Genomic DNA, 17,231 nt, shown 5'->3' on the forward strand with positions numbered 1-17,231 from the left:
ATGGATGGCCACGTAGATTGTAGTATCTTTAGCTAGGGGGGAACCTAAACCTAACAGGTTTGATGTCCCATAAATGGGACAAAAAAATATTGTCTTATGCCTAATTAAGGCTGCTGACATGAAAGCAGACTTTGAAATTGGAATGGAAATGCACATTTCAAACTTTGTGATGCACTAGTCACATGTTATCAGAATTGTCTTTATTTGATCTGGGAAAATCTCATCACTCTTGTTCCTGAATGGTATTGCCACTTTGGATGGAAAATAAACCCTTGCTTTACCATAACATAAGTAAATGTTGATTAGGCTTGTGTGCATATTTGGCAAAATGAAGGGCAGGCTATTGATAGGTCCATTATTGTTGTTGTTGTTTTGTAGGTTCCTACTGCAGAAAATCTAGTTATGTTTGGTATATTGTGAAGCTCAAGACTTTTCGCAAGTCACCTTCACACCAAAATTGTTCAAAGTCAATCTGATTTTGAGTGTTTTCCTACATTGCTCAGTTCAAATGACTGAAATTTGTGTTACCAGTGAATTACAGTTTAAAATGCTAGAAGAGTTCCATTTATTACTTTTAGACTGTAGCTGCTTCAAAGACCAATTTGGAGCATTAATTGTGCATTCTCAATCTTCACTTACAAAAGGTAGGAGAAGTAAGTAATTATCAATAGAAGGCACAAAACCGGGAAAAGGTAGAAGTCAAGTGTAATTATGGAATTTAATCACCACCACTGATATCAGTATACTGTATTCACAAATAAATCAAGAAATAGGAAGATAACACTTAAAATAAATCTATTTAAATTTTTTATCGGGTATAATAGCCATGTAGAACATAGATGTTTGAACCTGTCTGCACTTCAGTACTATTGCATATAAACCCATAAAATACAAACACACACATTTCAAACACTTATTCATATAATGCTTTATCATTTGTAAGCATGTGCAATATGTCCATCAGTTTATTAATTAATTGCTTTTTCTCATATGTTTTATCTCAAAACCACCACCATGCTGCAACTTATCAGTATCTTAATTACAATAAATATAAATTTTAACAGAAAAACTAAATCCTCTCATTTTCCTCCCCATAAAGTTGATCTTACTGCGTGCTCTTTCAACAGGAATTCCCGTAGATGGAGGGAGTGACTGGCTGTGTCTCAATCGCGATTTTGTTGAATATGTAGTTAACAGTCAGGATCAGCTTGTGAAAGGCCTCAAGAAATCTTATTCCTATTCGCTGTTACCTGCCGAGGTAAGCATTCCAGAATGCCTGTGCCCCTTGTCTCAGATTTTATTTCATTTTAATTATTCCCGTTTCAACAGTGTGTGTTTGTGCTAGCATGTTCCTTGTAGGTTGGAAGGATTAGCTCTTGGGCCTGCCTTTTCATCATCAGGTATCTAGTTAAAAAATTATTTTAATTTCTTTTTTCTCTGTTATCTACATTTAATGTAGCGAATTTAGTTGGCTTCCATTACCACCTTTAAGTTTTCCTCCTGTTCACTACTCATGCACTGAAAGAGTAGTTCCTTCCTCATACTCTTGTAATTACCTAGGTGAGGTTAAATGATAATTGTGGCTCATGGTGTCCCTGTTTTCCTCCTGGTGTTCTTTGTCATATAATGCTTTAAAATTACTGTACTGATGGTTTAGGCTTCCACCACCTTTTCACTTAACTTGTTACAACCGTCTACCACTCTGTTTGAAATAGTGAACTTTCTAATGTTTCTTCAGCAGCTTTGTTTCCTTAGTTTGAATTTTAGTCTTCATGTTTTTGAAGCTGCAGTTTTCAAAAATTCTTTGTCAATTTTGTCAATTCCTAATGCTGTTTTGTACGTAGTGGTCATATCACATCTTTTTCTTCTATCTTCCAACTTTAGCGTATTAGGAATATAAAAGAAAAGGATACTTATTGAAAAATTATTATATGTACTGTAAAATTAGTATATGTGACGTAAAAGAAAGAATATAACAGTGGCTCTTCTGGCAGGTGGAATGCCAATCACATTAAATGAAAAAAAAAATAAAACAAAGTAAATAAAACTGCTTCTGACCTCTTTACGGTGTGAGAGCTGCGGGTAAAGTTCAAAGAATGAAAAACTTTAAATATATAATAAAAAATGACTTTAACAACAAATAAAGCAACTCCCATAATCTACTTGGCGAAACACAAAACACAATGTAATATGAACAGGTGACAGTTACGCTAATAGCAAATTAAGGTGAAATATATAACATACAATAAGCAGCACGCATCTACGGTTTCCTGGAAGGTTACAGTAGACGTTACTGCTGAGAGCACGAAGTGTATTGTGAGGACTGGCTGGTGGTGAGCTGCTTATATAGGCGTCCAGGCCTAGTGTAGGTGGCGCTGATGTGCAGGGAACTATCGCCGGCAGTCTCAAACAAGCAATTAAGGGCTGGTCGACCGTCGAGTGGCGCTGGGCCCCCAGACAGACAGCAGTGTCCTGGTGTCTCGGGTACTTGAGGGTAGAGGGAGGGGTGGTGTCTGTCTGACACAGGTTCTGAACACTTATTGTTGATGTTCTTGATGTTGATTTCTTATACTGGAGTATGCAGATATGTTGTTGAATAGGCGGTAATGGAATAGGCAGGATCTCCTTGCCTAAGAGATTACCGTATCAATATGTATATTATCATTTTGTGCTATTTGCCACCTACAGTTTTGAAACTTTCGATGGTTCTGATCTGCAGTATATACACTTCATATGTAACCCTTTCATTCAATACTCTCCATCCATCTATCATAGCTTACAAATTGGAATTTACATGAATGTATTGTTTCCCTTGTTTTCTTAGTTTGAATTTATGGAGTCTTGTTATTGATGGAGATCCGTTCAAAATTTGCTCCTTAACAATTTTATCGATTCAAGTTGCAGTTTTGTATGAGGTGATTATATAATTTATTTTTATTATGTCTAAAAGTTTGACATGCGTGTGTGTGTTATTGTAAACATTTTATGCTGAAATGTATTCATATTTATTTGCCCCTTAATATGTGAAACAATATGTTAACTATTTAATTACAGTTAAATCTTGAGTGTATATGAATGACATAATTTCCAGCAAAGAAGATATGCATGAGGTGCAATATTAGAACTTTTATGATGATTACCCAAAAGACATTTGTGGCTTTTCAGAGATAGCCTAAACCTTCGTTTTATTTTTCCAGTCATTCTTTCATATTGTCTTGCGCAACTCGCGATTCTGCCAGTCATTCATGGACAACGATCTCCATGTAACTAACTGGAAAAGGAAACTGGGTTGCAAGTGTCAGTACAAACACATTGTTGACTGGTGCGGATGCTCACCCAATGTCTTCATTCCAGGAGACTGGGTCAAGCTCGAGGTTAGTTATAATTATATTATCGAGTGAATAATTATATTATCAATAGGTGGAAGCTATATTCCAACCATTGCTTTAACCTTAACAGAAAGCATTTACATTGCCTGTGTTAAGAAAATCTTTTGTTGTAATTCAGTTAAAGAAATCCATTATTGACTGATGATATTTGCTAAAGTGTGTGTTACTTCAGTGCATAATTTTGGTCTGGCTTTTGGAAGCAGCATGCTACCAGGCCTCTGAACTTGTGTAGGCATGTCTAACACAAGCACCAGAACCTGGTATGCTCATAGAGGCAAAGGGTGCATGGGATCCAAGATCATCCCAAGACTGAGTAAAACTCACCTGGGAAGTGCAGATGAAATAAACAGGCTACTTATCTTGATTCAAGATAGAAGAATGAAGCCACGCTAGCTGGAACCTGGCCAACCACACCTTTACTCACGTGGTCTTGCATGTATTACACCATCATCTCAACAGGGATCACTCTCCTTGTCTAGATAAATTACAACAGTCCTTGTAGCATAGTAGTACTGTGCGCGTCAAATGCTTTGCTAGCAATTTTTGTTAGATTCAAGCCCTTGGCAGGGAGGGTTGAGTGGGAGCCGAGCCTTAACTGTCCTAAACAAATAAAAAGTTCACCCAACTTTTGTTTAGTGTCATCTTCTCTGGTGTCATTTTGCATTCCCATTTCCTCTATAGAAAATTCTGCTGTGAAGGGGTTCAGGCATCCTCCTTTCTGGAGCTGCTTCTCTTCAGTTGTTTTGCTCAGGGTAGTGCTTTGGACTTGGCCCGCTTGTCAGCCCTGTTGTAGAGTCGATAAATGACGCGAGGCTATAGTCTGGTTTGTGGGGGATTCTTTGTATCTTTCTGGGGTTCTTCTTGAGTGGTGAACAGGAATTCTTTCAGTTTAGTTATGTGGTTCCATATGCTTATTCACGTCTGGTTTATGCAGTTCGGTGTGAAGTAGTTGGCTTCACATCCCTCGTGTCTGGCACTATTGGGTATTTTAATGGCTCTAATTGTTAGTTATATTTGGGACCATTGAGATTGTTGATTGGTTCTTGATGATGTCCCTACCCACCTGTGCTCGGTCCTCTTTGGTGTTTTTTCCTTGAGGGGGGGGGGAGGGCTAGGTTGCATCTAGAGTGACAGCACTTATGTGAGGGTGTAGAGTAGCTGAACTTGAAAGGAGCCCTAGTTACCATCTGGTAGCACACCTGGTAACTGTTGCATGAATTGTAAACCTTGGGTTAGCTTCCTTGCCTTGTTTCAATCTTTTCGATCTATAATCAAGATACTGAATGTAGTTTGTTTTGTTTCGCCTTTACTCTCTGGCTGAGTTTTACTTGGTTCCACCTCAGATCTCCATGTTTCCCTTACGTCTACAAGCACAACAGTCCTGATCCTATTGTTAGATAAGTTTTAGCAAGTCTACAGACCTGGTAGAACTCTGTTTGTGTGTGTACTAGCACCAGGAAGCTGCTGCAGTCAGCCAGAGAAGAGTGCTTCATTACATTCATGCTTGAATTTTTCTGAATACTAAAAAAATATTACTAAAGCATTTACTCATGATAAATATTAAATATATTTTTTTAATATAGGCTGCTTGGTTGCTCTCAGGAGAAATATTCTGTATTCTGTTTAGTAGTGAGTTGACCTTGACCTTTTCTTGGCAGCCAGGTGACATGACCATATGAAAAGTTCCTCATAACCGTGGGGCAGAGGTCATTGAAGACATAGTGAGAGTTATTGTATCCAGGCCCTTGCTCGGAGTGACACTGAGGGGCCACTTAGGAAGAAGAGTTTCTTGTACTCACAATCTTGTTTGTTTCTGGCTTCTTCATCACGCAACCTGTTTTTTGCTCGCAACTTTGAGCCAGTGATGAGCCAAGCAATTATTAACCAGGTGGATGCATGGCTCTACACTCCCTATTACTCTTGTAAGCACATTTTACCAATTTGTTAAAATATAAGTTATATGGTTTTATGTCTGTTGATACCTTTTTCTCTCTAATTTTTCTGTTCTGTTTTATCTGGCAGTCCCCCTCCATAATATTTTAAAGAAGTGACCTTGTATAAGAATGAGAACATTTCAGAATTTGTTTTGAATACTTTAAATATTTGTCAAATAATTACCATGTTCATGTTTGGACATATTATAGGTAAAGTAGGGATTACATGCTGGCATTGAGATAATTTTGGTTGCAATAAATAGGACATATATAGTCAAAGTATGACCAAGCCGTGTTCATTTGCAAGAGTAATAAAGAGTCTGAGAAAATGAAAGAGACCAAGTGTAGCTCTAGTAACCATTAAAGTGAACTAGTGAGCTCACTTGGCATCCCCCATAGTAGGACACCGTTGCTTATTCTTACGTGATCTCTATTACCTTGCAGTAATTTTCTGTAGGCAGAATGGTTTGTAGGTTTTGATAATTTCTTTTTATTTGAATGTGGCAAGTTTCTTGTAGCATGTAAGACAACAACATTATCTTAAATCATCATCTGATTTTTAAAAGTTTTTATGAATGACCTCTTTATTAAAGGCTATTACACTCGTAGCCTGGTAGCCTCGGGGGCCTCGTAGCCTGGTAGGGGGCCTCGTAGCCTGGTGGATAGCGCGCAGGACTCGTAATTCTGTGGCGCGGGTTCGATTCCCGCACGAGGCAGAAACAAATGGGCAAAGTTTCTTTCACCCTGAATGCCCCTGTTACCTAGCAGTAAATAGGTACCTGGGAGTTAGTCAGCTGTCACGGGCTGCTTCCTGGGGGTGGAGGCCTGGTCGTGGACCGGGCCGCGGGGACACTAAAAAGCCCCGAAATCATCTCAAGGTAACCTCAAGATAACACTATTCTCAAATTAACCAACCAGACAACATTAAAGAATGTTCAGATCAACAAATTTTAATATTGATTTGATTGCTGTGAATATCTTGCATGACACAGGTGAGTAGTTGCTAACTATTGAATGGTTCTTCCATTTTTGGACTGGTCCTACATGAGCATTCTTGTATGGGGATGGGCCATATACCTTGTGCCTGGGAGAGGGGGGGGATGGCATCACCTCAAGCACGAGGTGATGCCAGTTGGTCTGTACAACTCCCTAACTGTCTCAGGCTGAACTTATTTACCCCAATTGCTCTTCCTATGGTGCTGTCATTACTATCATTATTACGGTATTATTATTATTTTATATTATGAACTAAGGCTAGGGTCAATTGGGATAGTATTAATACAATAAACTAAGTCCTGGTAGATCTTGTCTTCTATCCCTTCTTACTGCTTACCTTATTACTCCTGGTTGTGCTTCTGCAGTATGCACCTATCCTTTTTTTTTTGTAAGATTTCCAGATATTGTGCAGCCATGTTTTTCGTAGTATAATTCAGTATAGTACTGTTTATCATATTCTTACATATTTTTTTCTAATTTTCAATGGTAGCCACTCCTGGGCTAGAGAGATACTTGAAAAATCGTTACCCCATAACAAGGATAAGCTGGATGGTGGAAATGCTGCAGCATTGACGCTCTACCATGCAGGGGCTAGACTTGGTACCAGGGCGTTGGCTCAGCTCGTCAACGCCGAGAAGAACAAATGCAATGTGTATGCAACTTTAGTTCTTCAGGTTCATTCATACCATCTTGGTGATACATTCATGGTAATATATGGTGTTAATTGTACACACAGTGGTTAAATGCTTTGACAGATATTATTAGTCTTAATGTGTGTTAACTGGTCATAAGTTGATGTGAAAGAATAATTTATTGATGTAAACTACAGAAAGTTGAAGAGTACACGGAAACCTCAATCTGTCAAACCTTGCTCCAGCGAACCTCCAATTGCAACGCATGTTTGCAAGTTGGATCTTATCACCAATTTGCCAAACACTTAACAAGTGTTCGTTGAAGCCAAAGAGAGAGCATTAAGCCTTTATGAATATGTAGCACTTGGAAGGGATGAAGATAAGGATTTGGAATAAAATGGAGGAAAGAAATGGTGCCCAACCACTTAAGCGGTTAGGGGATTGAACACTGACTTGCAAGAAACAAGATCGCTGCTTTAATGTCTAGTTACAGTGGTTGAGTTGAATTGGGCCTTGTCCCATTAAGTTTGCTGAATAAAGGTTGCACTGAACTCAGTTTATCCCTTTGATTTTTAAGTTTGTTGACTTAAACTAGTTTATCTAGCACCAGTTTATTTATAATTTGTATTAATTTGATACTGGGTTTCATGTGTAGCTATATACTTCAGATTAAACTTCTTAGATTTGATCCTTGTCATTATAATTTTTAATTTGTTGTATTATGATCACATACTTTTCAAGAACTTTGTGCAGTATTGTTAAACCTGTTTATAAGGATCATCAGCTGATGGAATTAAGGGACACTTACCTGAAGCTCTCACTTTGATAGGACTCTAGAGTACTTGAATGGCTTCATTATATGCCTCGGGTAATATCATTAAGCATAAATGAGTGTTTCTGCCATTCAAGATGATTTCCAAACAAAATTTGTGTGATCTCTGATGGCTAAAGGAGTTGCTGCGTATGACTGTATAGCTAAAGTAATAAATTTATTCCCACATATATGTTTTTCATGATAAATGCAGAGGTTTATATTTGTAATAGATTTTCTTATTCATTTTTATTTTCTGTACAGAAAGCGTGTATGTATCTTTAAAATATGTTTATTGTGATTGCAGGTCGACTGTGGAATAGCGGTCATATTAAGATAGAAAAATATGACTGATTTTGTTTCAGGGGACTTTTGGTTCAGTACATAGGCAATATTGACAGCCTGAGAGCGTTTCCGATCGAGACTTGAATTTTTCCACTTTTCAAATATAGACTGTCCTTTGAGAAAACAAACCATAGATTACTTGTAAGTATGAATAGTATCATTTGATTATCTTGTCTTTACATTTAGGAATAATTAATAATATAAAAATGTTAATATTTAATTTCTCACTTGAGCCTTGAGGAAGCTTTATCAGAACATAAAGACTAATTTCTTAATACTTGTTTTTCTTACAGGATTTTAAAGGTAGGGTCAGAATTTGATGTGAAAGAGCAAGTTTTTCGCAACTTGGGTGGAGCTCTGGGCCCCAACAGTGATATAACTGTGGTTAGAAGATGGTCTGGAGGAGTAACAGGTGATGCCAGAGTTGCTGGAGAGGACACCGTACAGCACCCACTTGTTGTACTTAGTGATCCAACTTCAACTCTTGCTGCTGAAGGGAAGATCACCTTGGAACCTGGAGAACAGGTCTTGTCATCATGTTTCCATCTGTAAGCTGTTGCCCTAATATTTACAATTTCTTGTTTTTTTGTTTTGTTCTTGCAGTAGGAAATATACAATACTGTATGTTGTTTATGTTTGTAATTTCACTATTAACCCTTTCACTCTGGAACATTTTCTGGGAGTCCTCCTCAGTTGCTTCATTCATGGACCCCAGAAGCTGGACTCAAAAATCACAATTCCACAAAATAACCACATCTTAATTGTCCATAATGACATATACAGAAGTAAATCGGCCAGATAAGACACATGCTCAGGAAATAACAGCCAAACTATGCATAGCCTCAAGTGAAACACAAGACCTGACAACACAGGAATAGAGCAAGTCTTGACAGCCACTTCACATCAGCAGGCCTTAGAGTGGAAAATAAGCCTATCTATTTCCCAGTAATGAGACTCAAAATTAGCCAGCTCATAGAGCAAGGAACCTGAGCTCTGCAGACTAGATAATTTTGATTGGGCTAGGGAAAAATGAGACACACTGGAGGAGGGTGTCTTGTTTTTCTAGGAGAATTTTCCTGCCCGAAACGCTTTGCGTAATAGTGGCTTTAGGCATTGTATGTACTAGCTCTTATCTATAAAGCCAACAAACTTTGTAAAATCTCTTTATGTATGTACCTTTGCCTAAATAAAAATTATTATTATTATTATTATAATTCATTTGTGGTTCAGTAGCTATCTTGCTATCAGCAAGATAGCTACAGGGAGATACATACAAGCTACAAAAGTCACATCAGTCACAGTTCTTTTTGGCCTAGTGTTGACCAGAGCCAAAACCTGGCCCCTCCTTACAGTGGCAGAGAGTAATTGACATTATGCCATTTCACTGGGGAAAAATCAGAATGTCAGCAAAGCTTTATAGGCATCTGCTGGAGTCACAAGAACCAAAGCCTTGAAACTGCCAAACAACTCTCCAAACGAAAGGAAATAATTTATTTGAAATTAGCTTGAACCAATTAGTATCGATTGTTGCCACCAGGAGAGCTGCAGCTGGTCAGATCCCTTCTCACTTACTGCTAGGTGAACAGATCCATTAGGTGATAGGTAATGTGCCCAACCATTTCTGTCTCACCCGGGATTCTAACCTGGAATTTTCTATTGTTAATCAAGAACGAACCCGACTGTACTACTGGGACCCGTAGGCACAAAAAGTATTATTGTGACTTATTTTTTATATATCTTGATGTTATTTTGAGATGATTTCGAGGCTTTAGTGTCCCCGTGGCCCGGTCTTCGACCAGTCCTCCACCCCCAGGAAGCAGCCCGTGACAGCTGACTAACACCCAGGTACCTATTTACTGCTAGGTAACAGGGGGCATAGGGTGAAAGAAACTCTGCACATTGTTTCTTGCCGGCGCCGGGATTGAACCCGGGACCACAGAATGACAGTCCAGCGTGCTGTCCGCTCGGCCGACCGGCTCCCCTATATATTTGTTAGTTATATTTTCTGAAATAAAATTTTACTTTTGGATTTGTAACTTCAGTTTCAAAATACCTTACAGAATGTTTTAATAAAATCATATTGTCAAGAAATAGAACATAATAGAAATGTTTCACTGAAACTGAATTTTCTCTGCAGTAGAACGCCCACTACAAAGGAAGGACTTGGATCAACTTGGTTTGGATAATAATGTCATCAATATTTTTATTTCATTCCACATCTGCAGCATTGCTTCTCACTAATTATAATTATTTTGCATTTACCAGGTAGTTTCCCACAACTTTGATATGCGTAAACCATTGCTTCCCGGGTCATGGATGGTTAGAGTGATGATTGATAATGTTGTGACACTACTGCCGCTGCAGGTCGTGCACGGCCGCCAAATATCAGTCAAAGAAGGCCAGGTAAGAGAACACTCACATTGATGAATTTATGAATTTTACTTAATTGTGTGATGTAGTTGCTTAATCATTAGATATAATGTAAAATGTTCTAATTTTGTAGAGAATTTATGAATCTGTAGTACTATATTTATAACGCTCCACTGAGTTCACTACACAGAACAAAGCAGAAGCAGGCAATGTTCTATTGATTCATTGATGGAAGCTCCCAACAGGAGCACAATAAACTCCTTGAAGACCTTCCATGCCAACACCTGAAAACAACAAAACAGATGCTAGCAATGAAGCTAAATGTTATTTGAGGAAACCTGGATGCATAGCCATGCCATCAACAAGCCAATGGAAATGCACCTGGGAGTAGAAGGGACAAGGTTTACATCAGCTTTAACTGGGTGGGAGGATTCAACATATTCCCCACCTGGAAAAACAGACACCCTATGTGAAAACTGCACAAACACTGGACAGATTCAGACCCTGGACAAGTTAGTAGATATATGTTCACTCAACTAGTAAGGAAACGAGTTAAACAACCTCTCAGATACTGGAAAATAGTACAATATGACCATAACAGATGACTTCTGATTGAAAAAGACCAAACTTGAGACGATGCATACAACATGCCAACACTGAGCCCTATTTCTCATAAACAAGGAAGGACAAAAGTTGCCACAAATAAGCAATGAATAAATTATCAAATAGTTTCTCTTTAACAAAATACCTGAAAATGGCTATATCTATGCCACTGCAATGGCCTTACAGCAAGAGATATTAATAAACTGCATACATACCATCAAACTTTTTTTTAGCATGGAACCCCTTATGCAAGGACACTTAGTCATAAAGAGGGCGAGTCAATTTATCTATAATAAGTGTAGTCTCATTTGTGCCAGTTAAACATGTGAAGTGGCTTCATTTCCTGAGTCTTGGATGGATCAGGCCCCACCACTTGGTCACTTGGAAGTGGTGGGGCCACCACAACAGGTGGCTGTTGTACTACCTGATGGTGGTAGGGGTAGTTTAATTAGTGGGGGATTAACTTGTTCTAGGATTTTGTTTGCCAATTTAATATTCCAAACATTATTCAGAGGCATTATGCCTGGAGAAATGTACTTGTCCCTGGTGTACCAAGATTGTCACTGGGAATCTGACAATCAGTGTCTTATATTTATTGTACTGGTAACAGAAACTAAGGGAAGCTGCAAAGGAACCACTCGGACTGGGGCATTACATTTCACGCTGCACTCTGTTCTTTACATGTTCAGCTTTTTGTGCTGTTGTGCCACTTCCATCTCCACCCATTGTCCAAACATGGTATTTTCTTTATGAAATTCATTGATAATTTCATTTTATGATGAAATTGTTTGCAATTTTCAGGGCACTAAACAAAGGGCCATCGGGATCCTACACTGATGCAGATCTCAGTAATACTTGCCTCCTCCTTAGTCTGGGACATCATGGCAACTCCTCAGCACAGGAAGTCTCTGCCTCTCACTCAACTTTATATGGTCCACAGCTGTCACAGTGGATCGATGTGTTAGTCACAAGGTACAGTGAGCCCTTTAAGGGATGCATTCCAGTAAAACTTCAGCACTTTGAATTTGTGAATATTGACATAAATGGTACATTTGTGAACATTGAATGAGGGCAAATAGGGAATGCATTCTAGTGACAATGCAAAATGTACTTTTTGCTGCTGCTATATAATTTATCTAAATATTGTTGTTATTACACCTTATCTAAAGGTCGTTATTAAGTAATCCTGCTACTATCCAGCCACATACAGTATTTAGTGTAGTTTTGTAGAAAGTACTTTTGCACAATCACCAGTGATGTACAGTTCACTCCCACTTCTACACACTTTAATTTAGCGACCTCCACTTGAATGTAGTGTAAACAGTTACACCAATATTACTGTTTATTTTCCAATTTTACACTTGTTGTTAGCCATCATCACCAAGAACTTTATAACTTTTTGAGCTATTACATTTACTTGATCTGTGATGTATCAATAAACCATATTATGCAGTCATATATCATTATGGAACTGGCACTATTGTCGTCATATCTTCAGCCATGTTATTGTGACTCATCGTCTGCATATAACCCGGTGACTGTTACAGTATTAACAGCCAAGTGCTATTGGATATTATCTGTTCAGTCCATGTTCATAGTGAAGGATTGAGGTTATCAGAGTTATGTGTGTGATCTACAGATTATCGCCGCTTGATTACTGAAAGATTTGAAATAATTCTAAACTTGCTACCCGATTATTTTGTTTTGTGACTTAAACCCAACCTAAAGTGCCGACCCAGGGTCCACAAGTGTGTGTACCATACATGTTGCAGTGTGAAAGTCCAGCTTCGCACACGGAGCCAACACGTTCATTGTTCCGTGATGCCCTGCCCCATGTCTCACGTAGTCATGCATGTTCTTTGGAGTTGCCATCCATTAAGTTGACCGAGTAACCTCGCATGTTCAACCACGTGTGGTAGTGAATGAGGTTAATGAGAAGAAGAGACCGCCATCTATGCAATCCATGAGTCAAGCCAGTGTCAGTGCAGCCAACACATCATCATCCAACTATTATGGATGTGTGTTTGTATTGGGAGGGAATGTGTCAAGGCCGGCCCACAGTAAGTACAAATCTCTACTACTTTTCCCAGGGTTGCCCCGTGTAGATCTTGGTAATTAACCGACCGATTAAGTATACCTCCTTTCCAACCACTTCAGTTGAGTGGTAAAACAACTGAGGTGACCCACAAATGTCAAGATGTTTACCTGACCTGAGTGGGAAGTGCTCAGAGAATTAACATACACCACATATAGTCTCTCAGTGATGTATGTGTATTTCAATTATTAATAAATCATTGTGAAATTGATTTCAGTGATACAGTGATATTGTGTGCATTATTGATGTCATTGATGGTGTTACTGTGAATTTCTTGATATTGTTGTGTATTGCCCGAGTGTTCTGTTGGAACTCCAATCAGATGTCGTTAGGCAGTAACTGTCGGGGTGTTCACTATTATTCAGTTACTTCACTATTGTTCCGTGCAAGTGAGTAGAGACCGTGTGTCTTCTCATATCAACACCGTGGGAACGATTCCTGCTGTGTGTGATTTGTATGGTTTTGTTGAGCCACTCTTGATTAAAGTAATGTAAAGCTCCCAATGTATTAATAAATTTGCTGAATAAACATTATTATTAGTTTTTGTCTTTTTGTCAGCATTTCCCTACGTACTGCCTCATACATTTTTTCCACTTAATTATTGGGTACCGGTTCTGGGTATAGAGACCCCAAGTCATTTCTCTGGAAAAGCATTTATGCATTGGAGTGAGGCTGACGACCCAGTGACGGGTGATTCCTCATACTCGACTGGAGACAGTGTGGTGTGCACCTCTTCTCGATTTGACATACAGCGAATCTCTGTGGCTGCTCTCGCACACATTTTCTGTTAATTGATAGCTTCCAAGGTGACCACCATTGTGATTGGGGCTGTTGCATGCAGTTGCAATCATTGAAGAAATATATGCCCTCACAACCAATAAATAAAATGAAGAAACAATGACCTTTCAGTCTGTCCTGGACCATTATCAAGACACGATTTGATAATGGCTCAAGACAGACCAGAACGTTGTCCTTTCTTCATTATTTGATGTGTTGTTGGGTCATCACTGGATTACATCTTTCTCTATTGTAGTTTCTCACTTTATAGACTTCTAAGATAGTAAATTTCGAGCAGTTGTGTAGGGGACTAAACTTTGCCTTTGTCATTTTTGCTTTGGGCAATCTGTGCTTTTGGTAGTAAATTTCTGGGTGAGTCTCGGTGGCTTCCTGATCCCCTTCTTCCAAGTTGTCAGGTGGCTGCCTACATTTTTCCCTAGAACTGAGCTTGGGAACACAAGCTGGCATTAGGCCACCTCCTTCCCTTTCCCCTCAAATGAGTGGGGTAGGTGGGGTGAGCAAAATCGCACATGTTTTGAGAGATTTTGATAGTTTGTTTACATAGTTGGGGGAGCTCTTTCAGCTGGTTTTGAGCCTTCGGTCTCTCCTGAATCCACCATTTGTTTGTTTTTGTCTCGCCGACTTTCTGGATGCCATCCCGAATGTGGTGACAGTAGTAAATGTCATTGCTCCCTGTGACTCTGTGATGGAGTCGGGTTCTGGCCTCAATAGGCCTCTAGAACGTTACAGCTGATGTGACCCAGTAGATAGTAACCATCTCAGCATATAGCTGTAGGGAGCCACTGGGGCTCACCCAGAAATTGCATTTCATTAAATTCAATGCTTGTTTTATAATGTTAAGTAAGAGTTCAGTAGGGTTTAATATTTTTCTAATAATTTTTACTACTAAATGTATACCAATATAAAAAATACTGATTAAATATGATTAGCTATAGTATGTTAATGCTAAAGCAGTTTAGAGTTTCATTAAAAGTTTTGAAACTTAGGGTCCGAGAGCAAATTCTTAAAGAATTTATAGTTTTCCTTGTACTGTACTGAGGTTCAGATTTTCAAGGTTCCAATATATTTTAAGGTTGATTTTAATTTGAATGTGCTGTTATTTTAAGTGTGAAAAACTAAAGGCAGAATTTTAATATTTATACTATTGAATATCCTTAAATTTTACCTTGCCTTATTAATCATTTTCAATTCAGTTTGACGGGTGACTAATAACATGTAAACTGAACCAACATGCAAAATGTGACAAATGTTGAATATCTGCCCTCATGACAGGTTCTACACTATTCAAGATTCTTGCTACATTGCTAGTCCAGATGAGCCAGAGTGTGTTCGTTCCTTGATCCCTCTGAAAAAACGCCATGAAGCTCTCGGTCTCCCGATCCCAAGTCTCACCTTGGAGAAGTGGACCAACCGAGTGAGAGAATTACCGATTCCTACCGAGTCGGAAGTGGCGAATTCAGATAAGTATGGCTCTGTGTATAGATTTACATAATTTATATAAAAAGAGCAAAGACTTAATAGGTATGTCTATAGGCATGATATATATAAACAAAAATGATGGGCATTATTAATAGGTATTACATCATTACCAGATATTGATATATGCCACTGTGTCAGGAATAAAGGCTTTGCATGTAAAGTTGGTGTAACCATTAAGTGTTGATATTGCTTGATGCGCGTTGCTGGATGTAAATTGTTTGCTAAGTGACTTATAGCATTCAAATTCACTAGAAATTAATGTTAGAATACAATATATCCTTATAACTGCTATTCCCGTGTTTCTAGTGTTTAATATTTGTTTTGTGCAATTGATGTGATATCAATACAGCACATGATCAGTGTTACAAGATGAAATTAATTTATATAAAAATATGAAAGTAAAATGCACAGTGCATACAATTATTTTATCGAATGTCATCAGCCAAGGTAACTTTATTTATTTTACTGTGTGTGTGTGTGTGTGTGTGTGTGTGTGTGTGTGTGTGTGTGTGTGTGTGTGTGTGTGTGTGTGTGTGTGTGTGTGTGTGTGTGTGTGTGTGTACTCACCTATTTGTACTTACCTATTTGTGCTTGCGGGGGTTGAGCTTTGGCTCTTTGGTCCCACCTCTCAACCGTCAATCAAGAGATGTACAGGTTCCTGAGCCTATTGGGCTCGATCATATCTACATTTGAAACTGTGTATGGAGTCAGCCTCCACCACATCACCGCCTATGCCATTCCATTCGTTAACTACTCTGACATTGAAAAAGTTCTTTCTAACGTCTCTGTGGCTCATGTGGGTACTCAGTTTCCACCTGTCTCCTTGTTCGCGTACCACCAGTGTTGAATAGTTTATCCTTGTTTACCCGGTTGATTCTCTTGAGGATTTTGTAGGTTGTGATCATGTCTCCTCTTACTCTTCTGTCTTCCAGTGTCGTAAGGTGCATTTCCCGTAGCCTTTCCTCGTAACTCATGCCTCTTAGTTCTGGGACTAGTCTAGTGGCATACCTTTGAACTTTTTCCAGCTTCGTCTTGTACTTGACAAGGTACGGGCGCCATGCTGGGTCCGCATACTCCTGGATTGGTGTGAGTGTGTGTGTGTGTGTGTGTGTGTGTGTGTGTGTGTGTGTGTGTGTGTGTGTGTGTGTGTGTGTGTGTGTGTGTGTGTGTGTGTGTGTGTGTGTATGTGTGTGTGTGTGTGTATGTGTGTGTGTGTGTGTATGTGTGTGTGTGTGTGTGTGTGTATGTGTGTGTGTATGTGTATGTGTGTGTGTGTGTGTGTATGTGTGTGTGTGTGTGTATGTGTGTGTGTGTGTGTATGTACTCACCTATATGTACTCACCTATATGTGCTTGCAGGATCGAGCATTGACTCTTGGATCCCGCCTTTCTAGCTATCGGTTGTTTACAGCAATGACTCCTGTCCCATTTCCCTATCATACCTAGTTTTAAAAGTATGAATAGTATTTGCTTCCACAACCTGTTCCCCAAGTGCATTCCATTTTTCTACTACTCTCACGCTAAAAGAAAACTTCCTAACATCTCTGTGACTCATCTGAGTTTCCAGTTTCCACCCATGTCCCCTCGTTCTGTTATTATTACGTGTGAACATTTGATCTATTTCCACTTTGTCAATTCCCCTGAGTATTTTATATGTCCCTATCATATCTCCTCTCTCCCTTCTTTTCTCTAGTGTCGTAAGGTTCAGTTCCTTCAGCCGCTCTTCATATCCCATCCCTCGTAGCTCTGGGACAAGCCTCGTCGCAAACCTCTGAACCTT

General features: G+C 39.0%; 1 pseudogene; it reads left to right on the forward strand.

Annotated features, from left to right (window-relative positions):
* The first annotated feature begins 508 nt into the window (after positions 1 to 508).
* Positions 509 to 15,437, forward strand: LOC138373535 (xylosyltransferase 1-like; annotated as a pseudogene).
* The last annotated feature ends 1,794 nt before the right edge of the window (positions 15,438 to 17,231 follow it).

The sequence above is a fragment of the Procambarus clarkii genome, chromosome 42 (assembly GCF_040958095.1).
Source record: "Procambarus clarkii isolate CNS0578487 chromosome 42, FALCON_Pclarkii_2.0, whole genome shotgun sequence".
NCBI lineage: Eukaryota > Metazoa > Arthropoda > Malacostraca > Decapoda > Cambaridae > Procambarus > Procambarus clarkii.